The sequence below is a fragment of the Helicoverpa zea genome, chromosome 22 (assembly GCF_022581195.2).
Source record: "Helicoverpa zea isolate HzStark_Cry1AcR chromosome 22, ilHelZeax1.1, whole genome shotgun sequence".
NCBI classification, from domain to species: domain Eukaryota; kingdom Metazoa; phylum Arthropoda; class Insecta; order Lepidoptera; family Noctuidae; genus Helicoverpa; species Helicoverpa zea.
In genome coordinates, this window is record NC_061473.1 from 3437085 (window position 1) to 3454142 (window position 17058).

At 38.7% G+C, this 17058-nt stretch overlaps 1 protein-coding gene across 3 annotated transcripts in view; it reads right to left on the reverse strand.

Moving 5' to 3' along the window:
• Positions 1-17058, reverse strand: part of LOC124641293 (nucleolar protein 4) — a 151095-nt gene that overhangs the window by 28268 nt on the left and 105769 nt on the right. The gene's annotated exons all lie outside the window — the stretch shown is intronic.

The following is a 17058-nucleotide window of genomic DNA, read 5'->3' on the forward strand; positions in this document are numbered from 1 at the left end:
ACTGACGTAGAAGAAGAAGGACAATCGTTAGTTCACATTGCAATCGATATAATTACGGCTAGATGTTACAAATGGGACTGTTTTGAAATAAATTACCGTGAACAGCTGGTACAGTAATACTGAATAACGAAGCATCAAAGTCAAAGTATTTTCTTTTTAAATAGGTCTATAAGAACTCTTTCTAAAAGTCAAGCTAGTCGCATAGTTCCAAAGAGTGAGTCTCATAGAGAAAAATCAATAAGAAAGTCCGTGGACCCAAATCTTTTTTAAAAAAAAAAACGACTGTTGTTTACGGTAGTTTTCAAGCATCATTATACAAACGGCTACTATTGATAAACCAAATAATACACGAACATACAAAGAAGGATTCACAATATGCCCTAATCAAAAATGTAATGTTAATGCAAACCTGTTTGGAGTACGAGAAAGAACGGGAACTAGAGATACGTACACACACATTGAGTAAGGTCAGTTACATTTGAAACAGGCATTTTGGAAAAGAGGCATTTTTTTGCTGAGGGAGCCGCCCTCCCCTATTTGCGCAATACTTTAACAATGAACTCTCATTGTTTGCTGCTCCTAGCTGTCAGTATTTTGTTCGAATAGAAATAAGGGTGAACAAATGCTTTTGAAATGACCATTACTTTTTGAAATGAAACCAGTTTCATTACGGCCCTATTGGTGGTTAGTTTTGTATAAATGGGATAGATAATTAAAAGTTCTTAAAGGGTTTCGTGGGCTTGCATCTCTAACCCCCAAATAAATTGTAATTTCTCCTTCATTACCGCCGATTGATAAACAAATCTTCTTCTTCTTTAATATAAGCGAACTATTTATATTCTATCTTCAAAATAACCTCGTAAAAACTACATTTTGGTACCGCACGAGGTGTCAGTCTCTAAGTGCACTACCCTATCCGTCGGCGACACCATACGCAAATTGGATAGGCCAACGCGCTTAGTCTGGCTTTTCTATTCAAATCCACGACAAGGTTAACCGTAAAGAGTATACATGGGTTTTCTGTTGTCTATTCCATTTGCAAAAAGAGTATAAGCAAACTCAAAATGCGTCAAATCTAGGAGTATAACCTACATGTTTAGAACAACATGATGTTTTCTTTAAGCATTTGCAATTAATAGCGCCGAATCATGTTTTGCGATAAAAGGTGCTTAGTCGGCCCTAAGAAATTCTTTCAATGTAGGTTAGAGCATTTATTGAAGAAGGCTGTAGAGTGTGTAGTGCAGCGAGTGTGTAGTAATATTCGGTGATATTCAAATCCATGAGAAATATCAGACGTTATTCAGATGTATCAGATCACTGAAGACAGAGAAGCAAAGCTGATTCGCAGATCGTTTAGAAATTGATGCAATTGCAGAACTTATGAATAAGTTCCTTTACATAGGTTGTCTGTTTATTAAATTAATCCTTTGATAATTATTACTTTCTACTAAGAACCGAAGGACCAACAGTTACTTTACGTACTAACAAACATTTGATAAACTTTCCTTTAACTGGTAATTATGTAGAAAATACTGTAATACAGTTGCATGTCAATACAGCAGTTGTTTATTTTCTCATATCTACATTTTATAAAAGTGTAACTCCAAAGTTTTTAAGTACTTACCTAACGAAACTGAACTAGCCGCTTTAATTCTTAGAACTAAGTTTGTCACATTTTCTTCTTCAGTATTGCCATAGAAAAGTGTAAAATCTTCTTGTAAAAGATTTAAAACTGTCTGCAGTAATATGTAAGAAAAATATCAACTGTTGCCTGAATGACATTCGACTTTGTTTCATTTTAAGTATCGTAAACATTTACATGTTTGCTTCACTTCCCCTGGGAACTACTCTGCATCCCCAGATAAAAAGTAAATTACAACCTTCCTCAAAAAATGGTCTATCTAACATTGAAATCTTTTTAAATCAGTCCAGTAAGTCCTGAGATTAGCGCGATCAAGCAAACTAACTCATATTTATTTAATTTCAGAATAATTTTACCCAGTATATCTTTGAATCTTCATATATTCTCTACTTCTAGGTAAAAGTCTCTAGTCTTGGTTAAACTAGGAGCTGCCCAGGATTTTATTTGGCTCTGAATTAAAAACAGACAAAGATTGGACTGGACTTTTACGTTGGCTAGATTTATAGCGAAATAAATTATTTCTGAAAGAAGAGGATGTATCTCGCTGTGATCTCTCTTCATCTGGTTTCACTAAGAAATCTGTGGAAAAATTGCTCTATGATATGCAAGAAAGATAGGTTGCTAAATTAGTAGAAAGAATCAAAGATAATTTAATTTCTGCTAAGTCCAACCGATTGGACAAGTACAAAAGCAAATTAATTAATTAACAACAAAAAAGTTGAATGCACAAACAAAATTCGCAGAAAAAAAGTACTAGGAGCATAGAGCTACTGAAGAGCTTTGAGCAGATTAAATCGCAAAGGGGTCTCATTCTCATGCTGAGCGCGATAACGTAGGCCATTTTCCATCTGCAGACACGGTTCTACGTGCTTTATGCACCGATCCATATCTCAGGATGAAATTCTTCAACCTGACGTTTAATCCGCATCGAGTAATATTTCAATCGATTTAGTTTACCGATTAATCGGTTAGTCGTGACAATTACTGTGTTTGCGTCTGCTAGATCGATTGTGTTTATCGATGTTACTGTATTTTTTTATCTGAATCAGTTTTTGATCAATGTTTTCAATATTATCCTTACAAGGCATCGGTTTAAGTCATTATATGAGCAATTTTCTTCGAATCAAACCCACGGTTTAAACTGTACCTATAATTTTTCGCCAAATAAGGTAATTTAGTCATAATCAATCGAAAAAAGTTTACCTAAATTGGATAAAATTTAATGATTTAATGATCCTTACCTTGATCTATCTCTATTGATTATCTCTTGATTTTCTTTATTTTTAGGTGACTTTTAATTATCTGGTCGTGTAATGAATAGTATCTATCAATTAACGTCTATCTGCTCACAACAGAATGTAACTGATACTAATTATCACCAGCAGAGTGACATTAAACTTTATTTAATCGGAATGAACATCTTCAAAAAAGGACCAATACGCATATCAGTACCAAGCTCTCATATAGCGTAGGAGTTAACTTTTAAAAATCGAAAAAGGTGTGAGTAAAAATTCACACCAATCCGCAACATTGGTGCACGGTGCGACACAGAACTGTAGATGGAAAGCGCACGCCATACGCCTTTATACGCGGTCAGTGCACTGGCAGCTATTTTCTTTTTAGCGATAACGACAAGGCCACTTTAATAGCTTTGGGTACGGTAGTCCGTGACGTTTTTTTATTAACTGCCTAGTTTGCGAATTAGGTTCCACGATCACAACAACGTGTAACTTTGATTGGAAATGAAACAATATGCTGTGATGTTTCATCCTTGAAAGTTGTAGTTGTTTAAAGCCAATATAATATGATAAACCAACTAAGATATCGTTTGAGGTACATTACAACCCCGAAAACCTACGATCTGCGAATTGTATCAAAGAACCAATAAGTTATGTACTCAAATATAAAACTACGTAATTCCATTTTATTCAAGGACCAAATCTATAAAATACTTTACGCTGTACACATAATAACCGGATATAACCGGATACGCGTGTCATCAAATTACTGAAAACATGTACTTTTTATAACCTTACAGCTACAGGTGCGAGGGTTTAAATGTCAAACAGTAACGGCGATCCAACTTGATCATATCTCCTTAACATAAGGCAGAATCAACGAAGATTATGTAAGTTTACAGTTATAAACTGCAGTTATTTAAAAGGTGTGTCCAAAGAAGAGGAATAAATAAGAATGATTTTATGATCGAAAAATAAAATATAAAACTTTTATATCGAGTTGCAATTCTGAAACTTGTTCAGTGCCAATCGATCGAGATAAAACAATATATTTTGTGTGACACAGAGACCGATTTTGATTACTTGAGAGATTACGCGTCGGTGTGAGAGACGGCCGACCGGCCCTTACACGTTATCCCAGCTAGTCGAATGTAAGGGGCTTATTACCCGAGTAACGGTCCCCAAGCATTGTCCCATCGGTTCGTTCCTTTTTTCATAAATATACTAATTACAGGACCAGGTTTGCGGTATAAAGGGTACACGGGAAGAGATGATGGCTGTATTTACGCTAGTTTACGCTATTTTACCCGTGAGGTAGGGCTTAATAGGCATTGTGCTTAGCAATGCGGTGCGTAGCCGTGGAATGCGAACCTCTGTTCCTTTGATACGGCGGTTATGAAAAATGTGATTGTTGTTTCCTTCATTCATTTACGGGGCATACTGTTCTTCAGTTATGAGCCCCAACAAACACTTGATAACTTCTATAAGTATACAACAACAACGTGGTTGTAAAATTGAAATCAATTTAGTAAAATATTCGACTGTATCGATGCGAAATAGAATCGATCTCTTATGAAATCTATGTAAAAAGCGAAACCTGAAAAATAGGCGTACTCTTTGGTGAAAACTCCATTGTTTTTCCCAAGTCAAGTAAGAAAATATTACCAAAAGGCTATAAAAAAGTTGCACAGTTACTAGAGCAACATAACACGCTGGTAGTGTTATCAGCGAAGTAAGAACCGTGAACGATTTGATTAGTTCGACGCGCGCTTGCACTCCAAAATTACTTTCAAACTTCGCTGCGTTCTACACATTGAGAACTTCTGTACAAGTCTGCAAGCCTGGTATCGTTAGGTAAAATTATATGAGATTGGATAACCCAGTACGTAATAGAGAGAATACATACATAATACAAGTCGAGTATAAAACTTAGTTCATAAATGTACTTGAGGTGCAGCGGAGAATATTCAAACTGAGTACTCTTCATAAAGTTGATGAAACAGAAATCTTGTCTTATATCACTAAAACATAATATCCATACTAGATAAAGATAATAAATCTAACTAGCCGCGAGGAATGTAAAAACCTACAGTAGGAAATTACTAAGAACAATCTAAGAATCGGTACATAAGTGTCAGTTAGGCTAATAAATTCACTAAAACAATGCCTTGTCTTTTCAAACTGGCGTGACAAAGGAAACTTAGCGACACGAACGAACGATGGACTAATTGCATTTTTTGCAGTCACCATGTACTAATGCCAAGGCTTACTTACTCATCAAGTTCCTATGTCCATTCCTGACGGTCTATGCAAACCTGCATTCGAGCAAAAACTAGTATGTCAAGATGATAAAACTTCGCGCGCTGAACGTCTGATTGCAACTTTTTTTATGGAAAAATTGTAACGCAAAGGAAGCACAGGGGGTTACCAACCTATTTGAAGCACGGGAGTATTTTTTTTTGTTTTTTGAATGTGTTGTATTAGAGAGTTCGAGTTCGTGTTTCGCGAGTAAGTTGTGTGCGGGCGCGGCGCACGTGTTCGCCCCTCGGAGGTACAACGCACACTGGTCCGCCAGCTCGCGGACGCGGTGCGTTCGCTCGGTGTCCGGCCGGCCCCCATCGCCCCCTGTCCCCCATACCGAAATGCATCAATGACACTCGAAACACACGCACATTCTGAACGCAGTGGGGACAATCGATAGGTAAAAAATGTTTGTCAATTTATTAGGTGCCCTAAGGCCTAGTGACTGTCACAGACACAAAGTCTATATGTTTTTTGAACTTTGTTACAAAAAACGACTACATACATATTTTTTTTCAAAGCAAATATAATTAAACAAATGTAATATAACAAAAGCCAAACCAAATTATTACCTTCATCTTTCTCTTTCGTCTAAAACCGCTTAGATAAATAAAACTTTGGTCCTAAGTTACGCGACGCTAATATAGAGCCAAATCTGTATCTCGTATCGACAAAGTGTATAAACAAGCCTTATAGTACTATAAACAATAAAGTAGATCTCCCGAACATAGAATCACTTACTAAGAACTTGTTAGAACAACATCCTCTCGATCTTGTTTGATCATAACCTCAAGCTTCATCTTAATTAGGGAAATCAATTTAACCAATGTTGCATGACTATAAACTGATAATGATGATGTAATTATACAATCAATTCGCACACATACGCAATGAATGTCATTCGCGTATATACTACAGAATCGATTATATACATACATGCAAATAAAGGTTGTATGTGTGTAGTATATCGTATATATGGAATGAGGGACCAGGCACTCATGAAACATGAGGCGGTAGGTATATATGTTATAATACGAGCGTTAAACCGGCGGAAAAGGATTGCAGAATTTGCAGAATACTGACCCAGTGTTCAGCACTAAGTGGATGCACTTCATAAGGGGATTTAATCGTTGCAATCAGTACTTTTACTCCTTCTTAATTTAGCTAGCTTCGTTTATTGAATTCTGAACTATATACCTACCACAACCTACGCGTTCTTTTAAATCGCTTTGAAACTGATCAATGTATTTTTCAGTCTTCTTTTGAAGGCCAAATGTTTCAGTCTAGAAATAAGTCGCTATATTAAAAGATGTTGCGGAGATTCATTACTTTTCTAGAAGGTAGAAGGACCATTTTAGAACTGGTGGATCATGTATTTTGGTGCTTTGGGACATGGAGCAATAAAATGAGTAATAGTATGACCCGGGCCAGTCGGTGTGTAGGGCAAGACGTCGCATCCTGTATTCACGTATGTTGAGCACAGCTGTATACAGTCGCAGATATATAAGGGAATTTCGGCAATCTGGAAAATAACTAGAGCTTGAGATAGCGCGCCATTTTTGTTTAAGTTACAGTCATTGTAAGTTTGAAGTACTTTTAATTGGTCTGTGTATTCTTTATGCAATCACTTACACAGATTTTTCATCAATAAATATATTTGAGCACAATGCACAATATTGGAGGATAGACAAGCAGTTGCATTGTTTTTATTTTAGATGTGAGAGCTGTAAAGCGCCATTATAATTGTGTATTTGATGTTTTAACGGCCTAAAACAGAACCCAAACTGGAAGATTACATCACAAAAAATGCAGAAAAAAGCAACTGCTACTCAGACCAAAAACTTTATTTTAAGGATCATAAAACCAAACACTGAAATGAAAATCAGTATTTATAAGTCCTCAACAAAGAAAAAATACTTCTAATTCCAAGCTATATGAACACAAAGGAATCGAAAGGGTCAGTTAAAATCTGTAATTCATGCAGAGTGTTGACGCTCGTAAAATTTCATCCCACACTATACCTCTCTAAACTGGGAGCTTACTATACAGTAAACCTAATATTCAAACTATCCGTTGTTTGCCTAACTAGAGATAGAATTAATAGGAAGCTACTTTTGGAATTGGCAACTAGAATCAAAACTATTTATATTTTTGACGTTCATAAGTGCTTGTAAAGCGTAAATAAAATAAACGATTTTACTTTAAATTTTGACACTACCCCTTACAAGTTATGTCAAAGTCCTATCTCTAGTCACCAAAATAAAAGATAGATGGAATATTGCAATCGGTCATTAGAGCTTCGGTTAAAGTATTATCGTAGTTATATTGAGAAGTGCAAAGTTTTGTTTTTGTCCAAAAGGACCAGTTTGTGTTCTGGTCTTTTGGTACAGATGATGATGATGTAGGTGAAATTTAAATTTTGTGACTTGGAAATTGCTTGAATGTATGAGAAGAAGCCTTTGCAGTGGAACAATAGAAAGAGGGATGATGATGATCTTCGAAATTATAAGTTTTCCTGTCTTTTTGCAATGCATTTCAGTGACTGATTATAAAGGTGATAAGTTATTTACTATTTGAAGATTTTAGAGTGGCAGATCAAGCGGGGCGTCAGAAAAATGTACGAAAAGATTTCTTGTTATTCCCCAGTGCAAATTGTGATAAAGGAACATTTTAAACTAGGACATTTTTAGGAAATAAAAAACTTCAGTGGCGGAGAAAGTTTACTTTCTTATTTGGTAATTAGAGACGATAATACACATTTTCAGCTTTCTTAAATTGAACATACAAATCATATATTTTTGGCCAGATAACTTAAAATATTATACGAAACGAAAGAAAATATTGTTCTATATTCTCTTTTATCGTTACTCGACCATACCAGCTACAAACCTAAATCACCACTTAACCGTTGCCATGACAACGAAGCTTAGTATGTCTTGTCTAAATTCGGGAGGCTACTGCCTGCGACACGATCTCAAGTGTAATTCAGGTATAGACGTTTCTCTGTTAGCTAAGATGTATAGCTTTTGGCCTATACAGGTATATGTATGTGAGTGACTATGTAAGGTCGTTTTTGGTTATGAAGTCCTGGTACATTGTGAAGGAATTGTGAAAATTTGAGTTGATTTTAAGTTTTTTTGGAAATTCTGTTATCCCGATGTGTTAAAGACGCGCTTATTCTTTAATGTTTCAAAGATTTACTGATTGTGAATGCTTAATTTTTTTTTCGTTTCATATGGAATAATTTTCTAAGAATGTTAGTTGTAGGATGACTGCAGATAGAAAAGTATGGAAGAAGAAACCATGCTGCTCCGACCCCAAATAACATTGGGATAAGAACAGGAGGATAACGATGACTTTTCGAAACATAGCAATGCTCAACTTCTGTAACATTATTATCTTACTCAACTGCATGGCATGTAGTTTCCTAATTTTTGGATTTGAAAATAGTTCCAGTAATGCAGAGCCAACATTATACATTTTGCAAGTGACCTAATTTGCAGTTTACCCACAACGCACACATAACTAACCGATCATAATAATTAACTACTAAACAGGTACATATAAGGACTGCTAAGGTTTGCGCTGTCCAACCTATTATGCACCTTAAGTGTTAACATTAAAATCTAATTTCGAGTGACGTTTATTATGCCTTAGTAGCGATTAGGCATAGCGGTACGGAGACATGCGAATGTATGAAGGTCTCGAGTCATTTGCCCTGGTGGCCACGGCTTTGTAACTGCCCATAGAATGTTATCATCATCATCAGCTTTTCTCCAAATACAGTTTAGACCTCCATTTGCTTATGCGCGCCTAGTAACCCTTTCCTTGGTTTATTAGGCTTTGAATTCTACCATAGACTTAACAATGTGGTTTCGACACATTTCAAGTAGAGCCGCTTATTTTGTATAGTCTTAATTTTTTAGATCTCCATGACATTTCTGTTTTTCTAATAGAAGCCGTGTATTTCCAGACTTTAGTGTGAAGGTGACCAAGCTATTTTGAGACAAAGGATAGATACAAGAATCGTCTGTCAAAATATAACAATCCGCCAGACTAACCGTCGAGAGTACTTAGTCATAATTAAATATTGTTGAAATGTACAACTGACAGATATTTTGATACCTAATTTCATATTTTACGTAATTTTGCCTACTTGCGACGTGCTTGAATATTAATTTCAGCAGACGGATGGTGGACTTATTGTTAAAATGTACTGAGAGGCTCTGCCTTCACTGCAGTTAACCTGCAGAAAAGCAACTGGCCAAATTTCATCCATTAGGCAGAACGCTCTGTAAGTTGGGGCAGGCGCCAAGATAAAACATAAATAAATATAAATCCAAGAGAAAACATACAACTGCAGATATCGTTCTAGGAATCGAAAGAATGGAATGTCTTTCATAAGGAATAACAACATTATTAAACAATATTTCAAAGGCGAGAGTGTTCGTTGAAATGTAAACATATTTAGCGAAGACCCTTCCCTGGCTCAACATTATTGTTATACTCGATTTTATATATGGAAAGGTCAAGCTGTCAACCTCCAGACAAAAAAATTGAACACCGCCCTACAAACAGGGGTACTAGGGTGACATAACCGCTGTGGCAGTTAATTAGTACCGGAGGGCGCGGCGCGACAGGCGCGGGCGCGGGCGCGGCGCGTTTAGAGGAAATTGTCGTTTTTATACGGCTTCCACCCCCTCACCCCGCCACCCGGGCCCTCCAACATTCGAATAATGAAACAACATAGTTACCTTCATCTTATAAGCACATGTCGCCCCGGTAATAAAGAGAAATTAATATCTTGAGGCTAGCATCTCGGCCCCGCGTTTCGGTCCGACGACAGCCGGACAAAGCAGGGTTTGCAACTATGAACACTAAGCGACGGCGGCCTGGATGTGTCATTTACACCGGATAGAATAACGGACGCTCTCTCATCTAGACATGCAATGGATTGGGACATATCTAGTACATCCAGAATCATTCATTACTTCTCGTTTTGGAATTAACCTTTTCCATAATGACGATTACATATAAAAAAAACAATTGAAAATCATTTTGGATGTGACATACAGGTTGTTGTCAAAGTTCATTCACGTTTGTAAGTTTGGAGGAATTAATAAATCAAATAAATGAAAAGTATTTGATAGAGGAGCGTTTTATTTTTTGTTTAAGTATTAGGTACTGACGTTAAACTGGAATGAGAACAAATTAGTTCTATCCCGTGATAATAAACAAGGCAACAAATGTAACAAAAAGCTTACATTTCCTGCGCGTTTTTTTCTCGGCTAATTTCCGTTTATTACTGAGGGCCTTCAACGTTTTATTGACCGTTCGAAACGCCAGACTAATAAATGAACGAAGCCATCGTCTAAACATTGTATATAAGTACCAGGGCACCATAGCCACATCAGAGATAGTCTCGTTCCGTCGGCATAATGCGACCGCCGCCGCCGGCCCCGCTCGTAACACTCCAGCACAGCTAAAACCGGGCGATTCGGTTTTATACACACCCCCTATAAAAGCAAAAGGACCGGGTATGGTCCCGGGATAAGTGGGGGGCCTGTATCTTTATATCTGCCCCCCTAAGCCCCCACTAGGGCATTATGACCGGGGGGTTCTTTGGACAGCTAAAAGAAATATCCGGTGGCCTTACCCGGCCAGTGGCGAGCAGCCGGTAATTCTTCTTGCAGTATTACTTTGCTTATTTACGAAGTAGTTAATCGCACCTCCCGCGGGTCGAAGCATGTTACCTCAAGATATTCAGATCAAGTAAACAAAGGGAAATTAAGTGCGGACATAAAAGGAAAACTTTATATTTGTTTGGGCACGGATCTATGTTTGTGAGAATATTTATCGGTCCTGAGGTCCGCTTAGATTGTAGTGTCAATAAAATTTCCGAATCAGTTTTATAACAAGATTTTTCATATTTTTAACCGACTTCAAAAAAGGTGGTTCTCTGTTTAACCTGTGTAGTACACTCGTTTGTATATATGTGTGTACTCATGTATGTTATGTACGCGATTATCTCAAATTTAGCTGTACCGATTTTGAAGCGGTTTTCAACACAGTATTTGTAAGAATGAAAAGAAAGTTTTAGAAGTCGAAATGTTTTTTTTAACTAAAACTTCAATAATCCATAATTAAAATTACCGATATTCATTAAGTGTAAAGCCTTAAGCTCGGGGGCTCGTAAACTGAAGATAGCTTTGCTTTCGCCCCCGGCGGAGGGCATTTCCAAAATAATAAAAAAACCCTTTTCCCTTTCATCTGGCATTTACGTCCGACCATAAAACTCCTTTTAATATCTCATTATAAATTATGTAAAGTATTCTAGTATTCAGTAAAAGTCGTGGTGGTCTAGTGGGTAAAGGACCAACCTCTCAAGTATGAGGGCGCGGGTTCGATCCCAGGTCAGGCAAGTACCAATGCAACTTTTCTAAGTTTGTATGTACTTTCTAAGTATATCTTAGACACCATGGACTGTGTTTCGGATGGCACGTTAAACTGTAGGTCCCGGCTGTCATTGAACATCCTTGGCAGTCGTTACGGGTAGTCAGAAGCCAGTAAGTCTGACACCAGTCTAACCAAGGGGTATCGGGTTGCCCGGGTAACTGGGTTGAGGAGGTCAGATAGGCAGTCGCTTCTTGTAAAGCACTGGTACTCAGCTGAATCCGGTTAGACTGGAAGCCGACCCCAACATGATTGGGAAAAGGCTCGGAGGAGGAGGATTCTAGTATTCAGTACTAAAAACCTCGACTCTTAACCGGGTTTAAGTTTTGGTATTTAATAAAAATGAGCGTCTTTGGGGAATCTATCTATATCTACCATTTAGATATATATAAATATATAACTAATATAAAAATGAAAAAAAAAAAATGTTTTTGTGTGGCTTCAAAACTACTGAACCGATTTACACGTTTGGAAAGCTACACTATCTATAGTCATAGACTATAATTCATTACGAGAAATAGTTTCTAAGCGACGCGAGTGAAACTGCGGGGCACAGCTTATCTTAAATATATAAAAACTGTACACTAGGCATATGTGTATATAAAGGTCGCCGGAAGACGCTGGATGCAGGTCGCCTCCAACAGGTATCTGTAGAGATCTAAGGGGGAGGCCTATGTTCAGCAGTGGACGTCCTATGGCTGAGATGATGATGATGAAGCATATTGTGTTGCCGCTGAGGAATATCTACATATTTATTTATTTGTTAAATAAGGTACATCCACAATATACATAAAAAATACTTTTTTTATGGCCGAGACAGAGAACTTGTATGTATGTATATCAATTAACATTTGCCTGTAAGGACTGAAGTTCGCTTCTGTTGTCTTGCATCAATTTATTTGACTTAGCGATCATAGTTTAATTAATTTTATTTGTATAAACACAAAAGTGCACCGATGATACAATAGCAGCGTTTTACCTGAAATAAAACGCATATTAAATACTTACCTTATTTGAAGCTTACTAGTTTGAGATAGGCACCTACGTGTTTTCCGCTTTTATCTCCGTCCTTTTCTACCCCATATCTTGCATCTCTCTCGCACACCGACCAGTTTCACTCCCCACCAGGCAGGAGGCGACGAGTGTTCTCGGCGGCCACAGTTCGTCATTGAGTCGAAAACACCAGGCAGAAATTAAAATGTAAGCTTCAAATAAGGTAAGTATTTAATATGCGTTTTATTTCAGGTAAAACGCTGCTATTAAATTCTTGACCGTTATTTGAAGCTTACTAGTTTGAGACGTGTTTGTTATCGCCTGGTGGAAGTGGACGCCAATGTGAGCAAAAGCACAATGAAATTGTGTATGTAAATAGGTACTTAGGTACACGAGTAATCACATGTAAGTATGTGTATTGCGTCCTGGAATACTAATGTAATCAAAGTTAACTGGTACTGGTACTCAGCTACATCCTGTTAGACTGGAAGCCGACCCCAACATAGTTGGGAAATGGGCTCGAAGGATGAGTAATAAAAATTAAAAGAGAGATGCAAGAACAAAAGCAAAATTGATTTCATTTTCTAATAGTAATTAACAAAAACATTGCGATACTTCTTAATAACAATAGTAACAAAAATATAGACATTAATCAGCTGGATTAATTAAATAATCGAGATAACTTGCTACTTCTATTTAGTGGGTATCTTTCCCTTCTGTAAAAATGGGCAAATGTATTGCCTGATCGCCAATTACCCTTTGCTAATATATCGTCCAAAAGTATATTGTCAACACAGATTTTGACGCTACCGCCGAGTGGAAGCTTCCTGGGGTTGTAGTTATTCCTGCCTCTTTTAACAATGTCTTAATCCACCCGCATCATCGTTCGGGTGCCTGCCTTTGGTTGGCCTCTAACGGATATAAATAAATTTAAGGAATTAGCCGATGTCCGTCTATCTTCTAACAAGGCTTTAGTCTTTCTGACCCAATACACTGGACTTAGATTTATATTTTCCTGATTATCCATCAAACAACAACCCGACTGCCTATGACTAGAACTGTCGGTCTTAGAGCCAAAGACTGGCCATAAGATTAAATTATCTTTGTTGTTTTTGAAATGTTCTGGGTCTATTGCAAGCAAGGAAAGATCATGGACTCGCCTTTCCGAAACAAGCTAGCAAAAGAAAGAGCAGCAGTGTGCCTGGAAGTTGCAAATGGATTATTCTCGTCTACGTTTACTGCACTTAAGTAGGTTACCAATTGGTCATTATTCCAGATGGACGGCTCCCCGGGGAACAGGTTTGCTCAGCGCTATTGATTTTAAATTGTGTCCGACTAGAACGTGTGAACCTAGCTCTCCAGTGGTTTCTGCATTGCATAGTGTAGCTATAACTGACTTGTGTAATAAAATAGTATTGTATGTTAGTTTATTTACTATGTGTAAGTCTGCTAAAAATTGGGTAAGTATAGGTCCAAATAGGGATTCAAGGATTCATAGGATCCAATTTCATACTTTTCGCCCCAATTTAACCATCGACTCCAAGCTGATTGATAAGTGTTGCGTGTGGATTGAAGAAGACTTCAGTCGGAGAGACTCCTTGTCCCTCCCCCCCCCCCATTTCCCTGACCTTGGCAGGGGGTATCCCCGTTGCTGTGTCTATCGGTTTCTGCTCGAGGTTCATCAGTGTGTAGGGTACTGCTAATGATCGGGACTTCAAATCTGCTCGCCAAAATACCTGGTGCCACCGAAGGAACTACTATGAGATTAACTCCCGTTCCTGAATTGAGATGACTGAGGACCTACGGTATAAGGTAAGGTGGCGGTAATACCCATGCTAGCGGGTAAGTCAAAACTTGAGAAAAAGGTATCGTGGAACCCCGCTTTCGGGTCCTTCAGATCTAGGGGCACGTAGTACACAACTATGTGTCCCTGGGCTCGCTTCGAGGCAAGTAGGTCCACTGCTGATACAAGATGCCACTCCGGTGGAGGTTTGTGTCGGGAGAGATGGTCTGCCTGACTGTTGAATAGGGCTGGTATATGATTCACGACGTGATAGATTTGATACAGCTCAAGATAACTGAATACTCTGTACGTCAAGTTCGGTAGGCTCCTTGATCGGGTGCCACCTTGATTTCTTAGATATGACACCACAGTCCCATTTTTGCATTGAAAAATGGCTGTTGATCTCTTTAGCAACTTGCCGTGATTTTCCAGTTAATACTGCAAGCATCTCTTTCAGATCGCAGTGAAAGCCTTTTTCTCTCTCGTTCCATGAACCCATTACGGGAGTTCCGTTCAGTTGTGCCCCCATCCTACATCGGAGGCGTCCGTGGTTATAAGGTGACAGGGAAGTGGCGAATGAATATCCAAGGTTTGGTGGCAGCTGACCAGCCACCACTTTAGATCTGCTAAGGCATCTGCTGGTAGGTTCAACATTGCTATACTCCATTCACCGAGCCGTGAGCCCACAATGTAACCAAAGAATGACACTTTTTCAAAATGGTGGGTATAACCCGACCGATGACAAAAACGTCACATTTTTATGTAAAATGTTCTTAGTATCGTGGTCTTCAATTAAGTAGGGTTCTATGTATGACAGTCAAGACTTCTAGGTTCATTTTACATGTAAACGATTTACTACATATTTCATTAAAATTAAGAAAATAATTTACGGCCTTTATTATACATATTTGATTTCAAATAAGTTTGAAAAGATTGCATAAGTTCCACAGACATCGTTCTAAAATATCATTTCTAATGTTGTCAGTATATTACTTTCGTAGTTATTTTTATAAAATATGATCATTACTTCAATCGTGACTTATAAGAACCCTTTTTATGGTTTGTTCACCGTTTGGCTCACGGTTCCATGAATAGGGTAGGTATAGATTGCTGTTCAACACTGCATTGAGGAAAGTGAGGAGAGCCCGGTAATGCAGTCTGCCGTATGGAACAACGAAAACTTGCGAAGTTTAAAAGTCCTATCAAGCTATGCAGGTCTTCTAAGTTTGTCGTGCTGTTTGTCACGTAGTGCGTTTTGTCATTATCTTGTTGATAATGCTTGCGATTTATTCACTTGCCATCCAAAACGTGGTGCAAATGATCCCAAAGTAGGCAAATATATCTTGGTGAGCCACCAGAAAATCGAGATACACAATTATAAGTAACCCTTGAGTTTTCAAAGTTTGAGCCACCCAAATTGGTCACTGTGGCGAAGGTCTTGGGTGCCGTGCTTAAGCCAAATGGTAGGCACGTAATCTGAAGCAGTCTTCTTCTGTATACTAGTCGAAGAACATGTCTGTGACCTCCGGCTACCGGAAGGTAGAAGTAAGCCTGGGCGAGATCCACTTGCACAGCCATTCGTCTTTCTGAAGAAACTCTAGCACCCGAAAAACATTTATTAAACTGAAGGGTTCCGTAATTATGAACTTGTTGAGAACCTTGAGATTGAGTATTGGACGGTTCTTTCCGTCGCCTTTTGGGCACAAGAAACATATTGGAAAGAAAGCTGGCAGAATTTGCAGCTATCAATAGAACTTTTTGTTTTATCATTTGGGATATGACGACATCCATCTCTTTGGACTCTCTGGTCAAATCTGGCATTATCTATCAAAGGTGGCTCTTGGCCAATGGTATGCGATACCCAGTTATTATTTTTGACAAGAAAGGCGGAGCTCCCATTTCTTTCCATTGGTCTTGATATAATGTTAGGCAACCCGCCTGGAAAGTCATAACTTACGTGCCTTGTTGGACGCATCAAAGTCCGCCTGCGGTCCTGGACGCTTTCTGTTTCCTCTGTTGGACATGGTTCCTATTGTAATTTACTCGTGATATCCCAAGGGAGCTTTTAGAGTTTTGCGTCACACGCCATTCAGCGTGAGTGTGATTACCATTTCCCTTCGAGGGAAGGTTATAATGGCGACTCTTCGAAAGTCGATCCAAAAAGCCACCCTGCGAGGGTAGATTGCAATGATGGTACGACCCGCAACATGCATGATTGGTACCCTGCGAGGGTCCGTGATAATGAGCCGACCCCTGCGGGGGGTGGCTAGTATACTTACTGGTCCCTGCTTTGTAATGATGCTGCGACTCGCAAAATGCAAGATTGGTACCCTGCGCGGGTCCGTGATAATGAAACGACCCCTGTGGGGGGTGGCTAGTATACTTACTGGTCCCCACTTTGTAATGATGCTGCGTCTCGCAACATGCAAGATTGGTACCCTGCGCGGGTCCGTGAAAATGAGCCAACCCCTGTGGGGGGTGGCTAACATACTTACTGGCAGTCCTAGGCGGAGCGTACCAAGTCTTTCAAGGCCGAAAAGCATCACACGCCGAGATAATGAGCCGACCCCTACGGGGGGTGGCTAACAGACTTACTGGCAGTCCGAGGGGAGCGTACCAAGTCTTTCAAGGCCGAAAAGCATCACACG